Source organism: Bombus affinis, chromosome 9 (assembly GCF_024516045.1).
Source record: "Bombus affinis isolate iyBomAffi1 chromosome 9, iyBomAffi1.2, whole genome shotgun sequence".
Classification (NCBI taxonomy): domain Eukaryota; kingdom Metazoa; phylum Arthropoda; class Insecta; order Hymenoptera; family Apidae; genus Bombus; species Bombus affinis.
In genome coordinates, this window is record NC_066352.1 from 6,605,459 (window position 1) to 6,619,697 (window position 14,239).

Genomic DNA, 14,239 nt, shown 5'->3' on the forward strand with positions numbered 1-14,239 from the left:
CAACGAAATTCTCGTTTTCGAAATGCTTTGCTTTCAGAGTTTTTAGTCGAAAAAGTTCCACTTTACATTTTATGTTTGTTTTTTAATACCGCCGTTGAAATTTCACATCGAATATGCAATGGAGGTATAGACTAAAATTTTAGCCCTTTCTCATTTAAAGTCCGATGTGCTTCGTTCGTGATGTTGGTAAACGCAATAATTAAAGTTAGAAAAGCGACAGATTATTTAATTTGGAGATTCTTAAGATTTAAGATGAAGAAGTTAATAGTTCAATAGTATATTTTTAACCGAAAAGTTGAGACAATATACGTGTCACAAGTGGAATATAAAACCTAGATCCCTTAGTTAATTTTAGCATTTCATCGCTTATCATTTAAAGATATTACGGACATTTAGCAATTATCTCTTCCAGAAATCTAACTTCAGAAGCCAAATAAAATTGAACGTTGATCGTTGAAATCTCTCATTAGAAATATTTAGATTTTATCCCCTTCTCAACCTATTCTCAGTCGCGTTTCATTCGTGTCCCATAACAGGTACATAATTTCTTAGAATCCGCACTTTTAGCTCCCATAGAGGGAAATAAATCAGTTAACAGAAACGGACGCGGCGAAAGGAGTATAATAGTAAAAATTAGTTCCCTTCTTTAACATTAAAATCAGTTCACTTCTTTTTATTCAGCGTCGGGTCCGCTTCTCAAAGAGCGGAGAGTTGTAAGGCACGAAATCGATTCCTCGACTCGGCTCTCGGTTGGAAACCGCGTTGAATATACATGTTCACCGGTACCGGCAGCATAGCCAGCCGATCGACCTCATCCGCATTCTAATCAGCTCTTACTTCACACGGCCAGAAACAGCTTGCTGAACTTTAACTCGTTATCCTGGTCGACCGCGCAAATCCGTGGCTGGTTTGGCAGCGTCGACCATTTCATCCGAACTCGATCGAGAATGCTTTTGATGCTGCTTGCTAGTTACGAGAGAAAAAAAGAAATATCCACCGACCTACCTCTTGGTCCTGGAACATTTGCATAAACAGAACCTTAGAGGAGAATCGAGAATTTCGCGGGTGAAAACGAATAGGGACAATTTTCTCTCCGGTTTCTTCGTTAACGATGAAGTAGCGCTGCTTTTGAATCGATAGATCGCAATATTTTTATAGTGAAATCGATATGATGCTGGTATTTTGTTCTTCGCGGAGGAGAGAGTGAGAAGAAGGAAGAAAGAAACAATGAACAAACGTCACAAAGGAACTGTTTGGTGCAATTTACTTTTCCGCTTTTAAACTGACAGTTGTTGCATCCGCTTCATTTTCCACCGGTTTTATTGATATTGCCAGAATCGCTGCAGTTTTAGTTGAAATAGCTTGCCAGTTTAGAGAATTGCTTTCGCAAAGACAACGTAATTCCGGGTTTAGATTCTAACTACTGAAAATTAATGGAATTGAAATATAGTAATGATACAGCTGGAAAATTTGGACTTTTGAGAGAAAAAATGTCGACGAAAATCACAGCGTGATTTTTAAAAAGTTAGCTGTAAAAGAAATGAGTTATCCTTAGTGCTAATGATAAATGGTAATTTATTCATATGGCAACTGTAATTTATTACCTATTCATATTTTTATAAACCCACTGAAAAAAAAACAGAATTTAATATTGTATCTTTGCATATTACGTGCATTCTGTACATTTTGGAACATTTAAATTTTACGTAAATCCATAAACATCTACAATTTAGTAAAAATTTAAAAAAAACACGATACTTTGTAAATAACACGTAAATTTAATAAAAACACGATATTTTGTAATAGATGTACTAATTCTGTCGTGCCCCTTAAAATATGCAGTATTTTGAGTATTGCAACATTTACCACTGCTATGTTAGAGTAATCTTAGTTGCAATATTTCGGGAGCTTTACTTAATTTATATCGAGTGTAACAAAGTAACAACACAAGCAGTTAGTGATTGGTAATAATATGTGTTCTGGGCACGTGCAACAGATTCAATGCTAATCTACTGTATTGTTTGAAAAGTTGGAAAATAGAAAAAAGAATTCGCTGTATTTTTACAGAGTCAACATTTCTAAATATTCTTTTCTTATAATTTCATTCTCTTCTATATATTATTTGATAGGTATAGAGACCTAACGACACATTCAAGGTATAGACATTAAGGCAAATTTTTCAAACATGACACAGTGTTGTTGAGCGTCCGTTTGACTGAATTGCCGAGATTAAGAGATGCAGTTTTTTAAATTTCTACAAGTTAGTTCGTATAGCATTCAATTAAAGTATCTAGGTCATCAATTCTTCCCCGTCAAACTTCCTAGCCAAGCTGTCACCTACAGATGGTCTCAATTATGCAAAGTCTTAAAAATCTAAGAGAATGCTACCTTCTCGCTACATCTATTTAGATTTGGTTCTTTCTTTGTATAAATTGATCTTATTAAATCATAAACAAGGATTACAATTTGGTCAGTGTTTTATTAAATGTTATTATTAAAAATTCTAGAAATTGTTTTATCATTTTCTTTTATATCTGTGACGATTTTGTATCAATAATTCAATCCCATACCTGCGATATTTAAACTAGTTATCTATTTTTAGTAGCACTATCTTATTAATAATCGATTATTTTTCAATGAAAATAAAATCAGCAAAATTTTGTAATATTAATTAACTCTATTTTTTGAGAATTTATATTTAGTGTCAATATGTGCAATTAGTATTTAATTTCTTAAAAACCAAAAGATTTAGTCGATGAAGTTGATCAGTTTGATTTCTGTGTGGCCAGTATCTACGATACAATATCCCAATAAAATAGATACTTATAATGAAAGAATTCGACCAGACTTATTCCTACGTTAGTTACATTCATCGAGTGAATTAACCTATCTATACAAGATATTATAATTTTTGTTTTTTTTTTTTTTCGAAAATCTGATGATCGCTGAACAGGATTGCCGTTTGAATATTTGTGCATCGTGATCATCGATAATATCATCAAACTTTGTCAGTTCAACTGACGTTTGGAGTAACTACGTTACGTCACGTAATAGGCTCCGGTCGCTAATTCGACAGACTTTGATGAGTCTCTATGAAATTAGGAGCAGCTTTGAAAGCTAAGAGTAATTCCGACCGGTTGGTTCTCCGCTGATGGAGACCGACCGGCTCTCTTGAATTCTGAAATTATCCAAAATCAACTGCAGCTCTGCAATTGCAGCGAAATACAGCTTCGACGTCCCCCAAGTGCTGAAAGGACAACGACGCGTGAACAGTGTTGTTAACCCGACGATGCTTTAGTTGGATGTGTTGAAAACGCACGACTATGCAAACACCGGAAATAGTGCACCAAGTAATGGTAAAGCGAGTACGTGTTGTCACATTATGTTCAACGTTGTGACGCGTTATTATAATCGTCATACGACAGATATGATGATAGTCAGTGTCCTGCTTTAATTAAAATTGCATTAAATTTTTCATTTTATTGTAATGTCTATGTTATCATACAAATTAGTATTTGTTTGAAATAGAGTCAAATGGAATATAGTTTGCTAATGACGCTTTTACGACTTTATTTCCTGCATTTTGGAATTCAGGTATATACTGCCTAAATTTTATTTTTAACTCTTAATTAGTATTTAATTAGAATAATTGGGTCATAGAGAACCAGAATTATTTGCAACAGGTTTGGTAGGCTAATTTTGATACGTCGAATAGTAATTTGTGTAAAAGCGTAGAATTGATGGAAATATCGAAAATGAAAATCTTGAAAATAAATAAAAAAAGAAGGAATGAAGTGCTAAAATATAAAACTTGTCTATAATAACTCTTACCTTGAAATAATTCTTACTACATGAAAATAATTGTACTAACGCGAAAATAAAATAAACCAGTTCACTTTTTGGCGCACAAATACGGAACTCGTTGGTATTGCCTTGTCTATCAATATTTTTAGTATAAGCTGTTTTATTTGACAATATATAACAGGATATGTTTTTCTTGGAAGTTTTGATACTCTGTTGCTATTAAAAATATTTATTTCTACTGGAAAAGCTGTGAAACTGTGATAGAGTTATGAAACGTTATATTTGATTTGTATTGGGAAAGAAATGTGGACATGTAGATTAAGGTACTTGATTTTTATACAAAACAATTAATTAAAAACATTCAATATTGAAAGTATTCCCTTTTCATAATATTCTTTCGACAAAATTAATTTCTTTATGATGTTTATGCAGAGTTGCACGTAGATAATTTATCACATTTACATTGTTTACAATTTTCTTACTTTTTTACTTTAAATGTTTTTATTTTCAATTGTATTTTACAATTTCAATAATCCACTACGGAATGGAAAATACTACACTTTACTACCGACAAATGATAGAATTTTGTGGTCGACTATATAGTTTTTAATCGTTGATCATACATAATTTAATCTGCTATCAGACTGTAGAGAATATGTTACAAAGTAATCTTCCCCAGACAAACAAATGTATGTTAAAAATAAACACAGAGTGGCTCCAGTAAAGTCATAAAATGCGGGACATGTATACATCTATGCTTTTATTTTCCGACATTTGATACAAGATGAGTATAAATAAATAAATAATGCTAGTATATCACTGTTTGTAACTAATTTAGTATATTAATCTTGTAGTTTCTCTTTTTCTCCCTTGTTTATTTTCAAGTCAAAAGCTTTTCATTACTATCTCTTAGCCTGTGGTTGTTTTTAATACACAGAATGCTTTTTAAACTTTTACTGAAGCGTAACAAAGATAAAGCGATACCTAATGTTATTATCGCTTAATATTCCATTTTCTGTACCGTTATTGTCGACAGCATGTTTCAGTTTTTCTCTTGCTTTGTTCTTTACAACTATTAATTAGTTAGATAACTTTAAGATATCCTATTAAGAAACACCTCACCACAAATGTGAAATGAGGTCAGCGTTTTATTGATGGGCTACTCTCACTGTGAACAATAATATTGATTATAACTTTATCAAAAGATTTGACACTTTGCAACCAAATTTTACACAGGGAACAAAAATTCTATACTCATTCTATAAATGATATTGTTTTGTCAAATTAATCAATGAAGCCTTATGTTTATATTAAAGAGACTTTAGTTAACGTTTAAAGAAATTACAGTATTTATTTATTTTATGTTTGTATGAATTCAACTAAAAAACTAGGACCCAGGCTAACATATCTTTGGATATTTTATATATTTTTGTATATTACTTGCTATTACATTAAATTCTCCGCAAGTTAATATTAGTTAAGTTATATTAGTTAAGTTATATTATTAAGTTAATATTAGTTAAGTTATATTACATATTTATAATATGGTACTTTTAATATGATATTATTAATTTAATTCTTTATCATTAAGTTCTCATTTTATCTTCTAGATTTCTGTTTGCATTACCCGTAACGACGATTACAAATCGAACGATCTTTACACCACGAAAATAGAAATTGGTTGCATAGAAGGAGGTCCTGTACAACATCGTTGTTCCTTTGTATGGATGATTATCGTAGCAAGTAGCTCGTCTGGAGTTGCCTTACATCGTGACAATTATGCGTCTCATAAAAGTCCGGATTTCTGTTGCCTGGATAGCACGGCAAGAGCGAAGAAAGTCACGCGCGCAATTGAGCTGAAAATGGAGCAAAGGAGATGTCACTGATTGCAAGACAGAAATGGAGCACGGAGGAGAATAACGAGAATAAGAAAAGATCTCGTGGCCTGCTTTAAAGCGGATACAAATTTGCATTTTACCTGATGCACGAGCTAGTACACCGTATTTATATCAGTACTTGTTTAAACATATACTCAATATACGTATCTATAAATATTGAAATGTTTTATAGAAGAAAGATTCATATACATGATATACCTACAAAGATTCAATAAATAGTTAATAAGTTATCGTAGAAAGTAGAAACTGTGAGAATTATTCGTTTTATATCGTGTTTGTTGACAATTTTATCTTCGGCATGTAATGTTTGTAAATGTATGTAAATCTTATGTAATATATTTAATGTAAAGAATTTTATACTTTGTGATTTTTAACTCTTTGCTACGTAACTATTTTATACAGCAATAAATTTTATGCAATAAATTTATTTCCATTTACAATTAATACAATACTTAAAATTTACACGTCAGCAAATAAATATGTATTAATCTCATAAAAAGAAAGAAAAGTAAGTTATGGACATTTTATAATATCACAAAGAGAACTGTAACTTAAGTGTTTCATGCTGTATGCCAGAGAATGTAATGGAAATCCAGTGTCCATGATTTAAGGATAAATGGTTTCTCTGTGGTCAGACATATGTGTGTAGACGGTATACTGTATCTCCTTTAACTTTCGACGGTCGCGCTCTTCACCATAATTGCACGGATGACGATTGTTGAAAACGTAAAACATGCACAAATTAATTATTGTGGAAATTATATCGGATAGTGCTTAATGTACCTTAATCAGCATTAGATAATCTTCTTCATTTAAAAAAATTAAGCGTGGCAGCAAAATTTAACAAGCTATTGCTAAGAAATGTCCATATTGTAATAAATTGTACTAAATTCATTACTTATATTATTCAAAGTTTTTATAGATTCTTACCAATTTAAGATATTTTCATCCATTCTCCAATTCTAACCATTCACGAGAATGGTAATTTTGTACGAACAAAATACGATACCATAAATAAATTCCATAAAGCCGGCTATATTCCAAAAAGTCTTTCGTTATCGAAGTTCGTACAAACCCATACCACAGAATCGGAACAGAATGCACGGTCCACAAATCCACGTTTATCGGTGTTTTCGGTCGACTCGAAAAAATCCACTTAAAGGTAGAGGGGACGCATACATCGTAGCCATAACATATCCCAGGCTTCCCCATAAACACGCTCTTAATGAAACTTTAATTAAAAGAATCGAGCTACGCTACTACGTAAAAGTATCCGGAGACGTGAGAAAATATATTTTAATTACAAAATTACGTATAAATCGAAACGCAATAATTTTATTCATTACAATCAACGTAATACATATAACGATATTGTGAGGCGATTAAATTGGTTTTCTAAAATCAATATGCAATAAAATTGCCGTTTCTCTTACGGAACCATTTTATTATTTGACAAACTTTATTTTTAGATTCTTTAACTTTTTAATTAAGAGATGGATTAAGTCTTCTTCTAATATTAATACAAATAATAATACTTAAACAGTATGTAGTGCAAGGTGCACCGTAATATGCGAAATTCACTTCAGAAATTGACTGTATATCCGAAAACAATGATAAAAAGTTCAAATAATTATATATTTCATTTCTCCTTGTTTATAAACTATAACGAGTTTCGTGTTTTGTCGTCCATTACCTGATTACCTCCACAGAAGACGCTTACAATGATCACCTTGCAATGTAAGGCAAGCGTGTAGATGCGTTTTCATTGACCTGATTATTCTCTCAATGATTCCTGGCGTGTCTGTTTCTAATCTTGCTGATATGGTCACCAATATAGTAGTGTCCCGTTACGGTGCCAAGAACATTTCAAAATGCTTCGTATAATACTCATAATAGGTTCATAAAAGGTTTCTATAAATGTCTGAATACTTTCATGGACCACTGTATAAATGGTAATGTTCATAAATAACAAAACACGTTGTCCGAAAAGAGTCCTCGGTAGCATTCAACCACAGTGCATTTCTCGGCTTCGGAAAGTAGCTTCGCGATATCGTAAATCACTAAGCCCCGTGTAAGTACGCGCACGACCAAGCATTCGCGTGCTTATTCGTTCGGTGGCCGAGTAGTAATATATTCAGAGAGATGTAACGTATCGATGTCGAATCTTCCTCTTCATCCCTATCCACGGACTTCCGTCTTTCTTCCTCCCATGGCGAAAAATAACTATGTCATTGGTGGCGATGCCAGGCAGAGAGAAAGAGAGGAGCCATTTGGGAAAAGCTGGGAAGGGGGAATGAAACTACGTGGCAGGGAATTCGTACTTTTGGGAAGCCGCAAGCAAAAGGACTAGTGGGAATAGTGGAGGAAGGAATAGAAATGGGAATTTAGTTCAATCGAAAGGATTCTTATTAATAGCGGCTTCCGAAGAGCAAGATCGCCACCGAAATCGAAAATTGCGGGAAAGTGGAACGCTGAGCACGCGTTTAATTCTAGGTTAAAATCGTGTAAAAAGAAATTTGTAAATTTTAATCCTTCCATTACTGTCGGAACACATGGAGCTGGCTAGAAGTCTTGAAATCTCTATTCGACCTACGACGGCTAAGAAAGGTATTTGCACGTATCTTTCATTTCTAGCGATGCATTTCTCCATCAAGTTCTATAGACATTTCATTTTCAAATGTCTGTAGTGATGTGTAAACATTGGATGTGTTGTCACTGTAAATATCTTGTTATTACGCATAAATGTAAGAGCTTTTTGTTTCAGTTCATTCCCCAAGACTGGATATATCGTGTATATTTTTGAAAACATGAGAAATTTCCCAAAACTTTTACAAATTCTACTGTTAACCATTTGAAAGTACATGGAAACTAGTTTTTATTCTTTTATACGGTTATTTCGTTTTCTCATTGAACGCGTAAATTCCTTATTGTAAAATTGTAAAATTTACAGCTACAATTATATGTTTGGTTAAATTTTCCTGTTCTAAGACAATAAATCATTATATCAGAATATCTAGGACTAATTACTTGGAACAGGAAGATATATTTCAAAATCAAAAACATTGATCTCCAAGAAGGTTAATACACCCTCGACGATATAGTAAAAATACAAAATCAATACATGATACAAACGATCAAGTCATTTGTCGGTTTGGCATGCTGCGTAAAATATTCAACCTGAAAAATTATTTCAGTTCGTTCAAATATATCCGCAAAATATCTCACGCGTTTTAATGAAAAGCATACTGACTGATAAGTTAGGCAATAATTATTTGCCACGTGAACGTGAATTGAAGGGACTAAGCAAAATGAATCTTCATATCTATCATACTGTATAAACAACACGTGTATAATGAATATCGCGTCTGTAACACATTTGTACGTAACATAATCGCGCTGTTACGTTTCAGTAATTAATTATTAGTTAGTAGCTCGTTAAATTTAATTGTTCGTTATTATTCGTCGTTTCAACATTCTTAAACATTTAATCGAACGAACGTTCCTGCTATATGTGTTCGTACAACTTTTATTTATTAACTTCAATCAATTCCTATTATAGTCTATTTTAGTTTTAACAGCATCTATAAAAATACTTGAGCATATCGAGGATTTGCCGAGAAATTCTGCGACTGTCGTTATTCGAAACTCCATCAAAATTTTCCGTTCAATTTCCTGGACCGTTGAAAAATCTGGAAAATATGATAACAGTATTCAAAAATAGTGCAGCCAGCGGGCACCTGGTCGACATATACAGGGATGGAAAAAAAGAAGTCCGTCGGGAATGCGAAGTAAATGCGGGGTCAGTTTGTTTTTTCTCATGGAGCGTGCCAATATGAAAAAAGAGATGGGCTAGACAAGAGGAGAAGAGAGGGGGAGGGGTGGTTGAGTCGGGCCAGCGGCAGGAATACTTAACTGCATCCGTTGAATATTCCCAGACACGGGAGCCGGCAACCTGTACGTGGCCATGGTTGTGGTGCGCATAGCCGGTAGTATGGCACGATATAGAATGCACGTAATATATGTGCGAATGCACATATATCCACGGAAGCTCTTCGGAAAAGGGACAGCGCGCGGCTGTTTAAATTACTAAACTTTAAACTTTCACTCACGTATGCAAACTAATGCAAACTGGAGGCTTGTGGAAGGAACTGCAAACAGCTCACTCGGGAGTCCCTACTACCATCCACACTCCCAGAACGGGTCTCTCGACACTCTCTAGCCTCTAGAAGCCGCCTCATCCTCGTCTCTTCCCTCTCTGCCTATCCGCCACCCACTAACCACCCAGCCGTCTCCCTATTGCCTCCAAAGCCTCTCTCTAGTCATCGTATACCATCGTTCATAAGTATTAGAACATCTCCCAGTTTCATATAAGATGTTACAATTGATTTAAATTATCCAGAAAACTATTCATCCTTCCAGTGTAAAATATCTTTGACATGTCCAGCGTGAATAGTCAGAATACATATGTAAGATTGATGAAATTACAAAATGTTTTATATGACGCATTGAATATATATAAAAGCTTTTTATGGTAAGTGTTGGAATACTGTCGTGAGCCACTGTTGGTTGCGTTCTAATATAATTAGAATATTACATATTTTTCAAAATACAAATATGAATCGCCAATTTTTTGAAAGTGGGTTTAAGAGCTCCCTATTCTTTGATGAGTAATTTCATTTCTGTTAAGAATCAATTATATCTATATTCGTTACACCTAACTAAAATTGTTTCGTTATTTATTACCTTTAATTCCATGACTGTAGATCTAAATATCTTGTCATTTCTACATACTTATATCTCATATATTTACGCGTTTTTTGATTGTTTTCAAGCTTTACCGATATATTTATGACAGTCGTGTTTCATTACAGCATTGATTGAAATTTCCAAACGTTTTATACAACAGATTCATGTATATATGCATAAAAATCTTCTACGGTGACTAAAATAAGCGTTGAAATACTTTCGTGAGACACTATAATTCACTGTAAACGTCCTGTAAGTGTCCCAACAGTTATGAACGGGGATGTACATCGGTCTAACAAACCAACGGAACGTCCGCTATCTATATATCGGGTGTCCTAATTTTCCTGTCGGCTAGCCGTTGCCTTCCTGCCAGCCTTTCCTTTCCCTTGGCTATACGAACGAGTCGCGAGCGTCGCGAGTGTTTTTCGCTTAACCAAATGAAGACCGAGTAAAGCACGTCATTAAGAACGCGAAGTGGTATTCATTTCTGCGCTTGGGCGAAGCTTTAAGGCAGCAGGTGAGACGTCGACGTATACGTATACCATCAGTTCGTTTCGAAGTCTTTGTCGTACGTAAACAATCTGCTTGACTTCCAGCTGACGGTCGTTACGAACGTCATTAGACGACGAGAAAGGTCAACGATTCTGGAGTCGTCGATTCACGTTACGTTGCCACCGCGAGCGTCCGTGATATTCCTCCTGGTACAACCAGATAGGAGCCGTTCCGCGAACGCACCACTATATTCCGAGAGCTGCTGAATTTCGAGCACGCTGCAAGCAGAATACAGTGCGTTAACGAAGGTCGTTCGTAGCGTAGTTTTATTAAAAGCTTCTGGTATTTTCCCTTTTTTTCTCTTTTATTGAACTATGTTGAGAATTCAGATCTGTATATTCTCTGCTGGCTAATTTCAACGAACTTATTATCTATAGTCGCTTTGTATACGCCCTTGTTTTGTGTTGTGAGGCATTAAAAGCAAAAATAGACCGAAACACATAGTATATTTCTGCTGATTTTTTGTTATTTTAACGTTAACTTGTAACTAAAAGGAAGTAGGTACTTTAACGTAATATGGATATAATATAAAAAATGGCAAGGACCTATTGAGTTAAATTCAAAGATGCTTTTTAAAAACACGTAACAGGTTGACAAAATTTGATGGAAATTGGAAGTATATTTATTTAAGCCGTTTTTAGTTCTTTACATTCAAGAGGTTCACATACGTTGGAAGAAGAATCAATATACATTTTAAGATGCCTCTAGGACTTTATTTTCTCAAATATACGTTTGAATTTCTAAAATATAGTAATATTTTACATAGACCCAAAATAATATTGTAGTTGAAGCGATAATAATACAGAACCGTGTTCCACATAAGTAACATGTTATTGCTTACATTCATAAAAACGTAATAAAGTCTTTTCATGTAGATACTGATATCGACGTAGATACCCATTACTGTGTAGAAACAAGAAAAGACAGACATCTCTGCTCGTAATAACAAACGTTAAACTTAATCATAACTAAATAAATCTAAATTTGAATATAACGAAATAAATAATATAATCTTTATATTTTAATGTTGCACTGTCCAATCCTGAACTTCGCATTAAAAATTGCAATCTCTTAAATCAAACACTCATTAACATATCCTCGGTTGGTCGATCCAACATTCAGAGATGCGAGGCAGTGCGCAGAATTACTCCAGGAAAACTCTCGAAATGATAGAACTTGAACGAAACACTTCGCTACTGTTCGTTGCTTAAACACAATCAACCGCGTGCCCGCAAAATCCCAGCCTAACGAACGCGTTGACATTCAACGAAATCGTGCGACGTTACCTCTCAAGCAACTTTGTCCGCCATTAAGAAACCTCGGCTTTCTATTCGTCAGCAAAAGGCAATTTGCTCTGTCCCATTGTTTCCACTTCCACTAGACTTTTAATCATCTATCCAACGTGAATCGTGTCGCGTTTACTTTTCTAAATGCGGTTGGATCACCAATCAGAAAGTTACGTGTACGTCTTTTACTTCCACAGATATACCGTGTAGCTGGATTTAACCGTTAGTGAAGATTTATCGAGTTCAATTAAGATAAAACAATCTGTCTAGAGTTATAACCATCCAGTACTATCTCCTTACTTACAGTACGATCCACAAATTGAATTCTAATCCAACGTCAAGGATTCGTAGAAGCGATGTAAGTGAATATTATCTGGTAATTCGTCGTTAATTGATAAACCGTGGAGAAACATCTTTCGATCACTGTTAAATCACTTTTCTAAATATTGTCCGATCACCAATCATGAGATTATGTATTTGTGTTTTACTCCCGCACGTCTGCTGTACAGCTGGATTTAACCATTAGTGAAGATTTATCGAGTTTGATTGCGATAAAATAATCTGACTAGAACCATAACCAACCGGTTGCTATCTTCTTGCTTACAGTATAATCCACAAATTGAACTCTAATCCAACATTGAGGGAGTGTAGACACGACATAAGTATACATTATCCCGTAACTCGTTGCTAATCGACAAACCGTGGAGAGACATCGTATGCAAAATAGGCGCACGCGTGTACACGTCGAGCGAGTCCGCGGGAGTAACGATAAGTCAGCGAAATTATCGAGATTGTCTTTCGAAGTTCCTGCGTTGGTGCTTTGCGGATAATTTACTGTGGGCCGTAAGTAATAATCGATGCCAAGCGAGTTATGCGGTCCGTACTAGACGCTAATAAGGACATACATACATATATGCGTACACATCTATGCATAATACACACCCTGGCATGCTCCGTAATAAATGCCAGTTGTAATTCATTCTCGAAAGCATAAACGTCCTTATCTGCTATTACTGCCGAGATTTATCCGGAGCTGCTTGAAAATTAAACGAAACCACGAGGTTCGTTTATCCACGAGCTTTACCATTCTCTCTCAATATCTACGTGATATCGAAGAGGAAAATGTGCTGCTGTTTTCTTAGTTGAAGGAACCAGTTCTATGGTTCTTTTCCTTTTTTTTTAAAGACATTCTCCAAGTGAAATGGCTTCTTTGGAAAATTTTTTCGTTTATACCGTTTATAGGAATCTTCAGCCGTGGAGAGGAAAACTGGAATAATCTATGAGCAAATTTTTCTTTACGCGACTCGCTTAAGAAAAAGAAGTCAATATTTCGTTTGAATATTATATTTCTGCATTTCCCTCTAAGTAGGATTGATAATGAATTCTCATTTATTTATATTCAGTTCTTTGTCAATCTTTATTAAATTTTTGTCAATGATAATGATTGTATGAAATTTGTATTAAAAGTGATATAGAAAATAAACAATTAAAAACAATGTGATTTAGACCGATAGAAAGTAATATTTTTACAGAATCCTGATAATCAAATAATTGCTTATATAATATTTAATTATGGTAATTAATAAATTTGAGAGCATCGCACGTTTAATTACACGTATAGTTATCTTGCAACGTGTTTGCATCTTGCAACGTCATAAAAGAGAACGAGTAACTCGAATACGATGTTAAATGAAAATTTTTTCGGCAGATAGCACATAGTTTGTCAGATAAAAAGTACGGATACGGAAAAGCACGCGCACAACTTTTTTAAATTGAAAACAACAGCCGTTTCGTAACAGGACCCAATATCGACATCATAGGCACGCGCCATACAGACAGGAAGAGACCGCGTATTTTTCTGAAACTATCCGTTGCTATCACAAAGTGACTTCTATTGCTGATCTCGAAAAATGCAAGAAAAAATTCCGTGAACTACTCGTATTAATAATTCTA

General features: G+C 34.4%; 1 long non-coding RNA gene across 1 annotated transcript; it reads right to left on the reverse strand.

Annotated features, from left to right (window-relative positions):
- Positions 1 to 7,015: 7,015 nt before the first annotated feature.
- On the reverse strand, positions 7,016 to 13,364 carry LOC126920764 (uncharacterized). Its single transcript, XR_007712082.1, has 2 exons — positions 12,591 to 13,364; positions 7,016 to 11,218 (listed from the first exon to the last, which is right to left on the reverse strand). It is a non-coding gene; the product is annotated as an uncharacterized LOC126920764 (long non-coding RNA).
- Between the last annotated feature and the right edge of the window lie 875 nt (positions 13,365 to 14,239).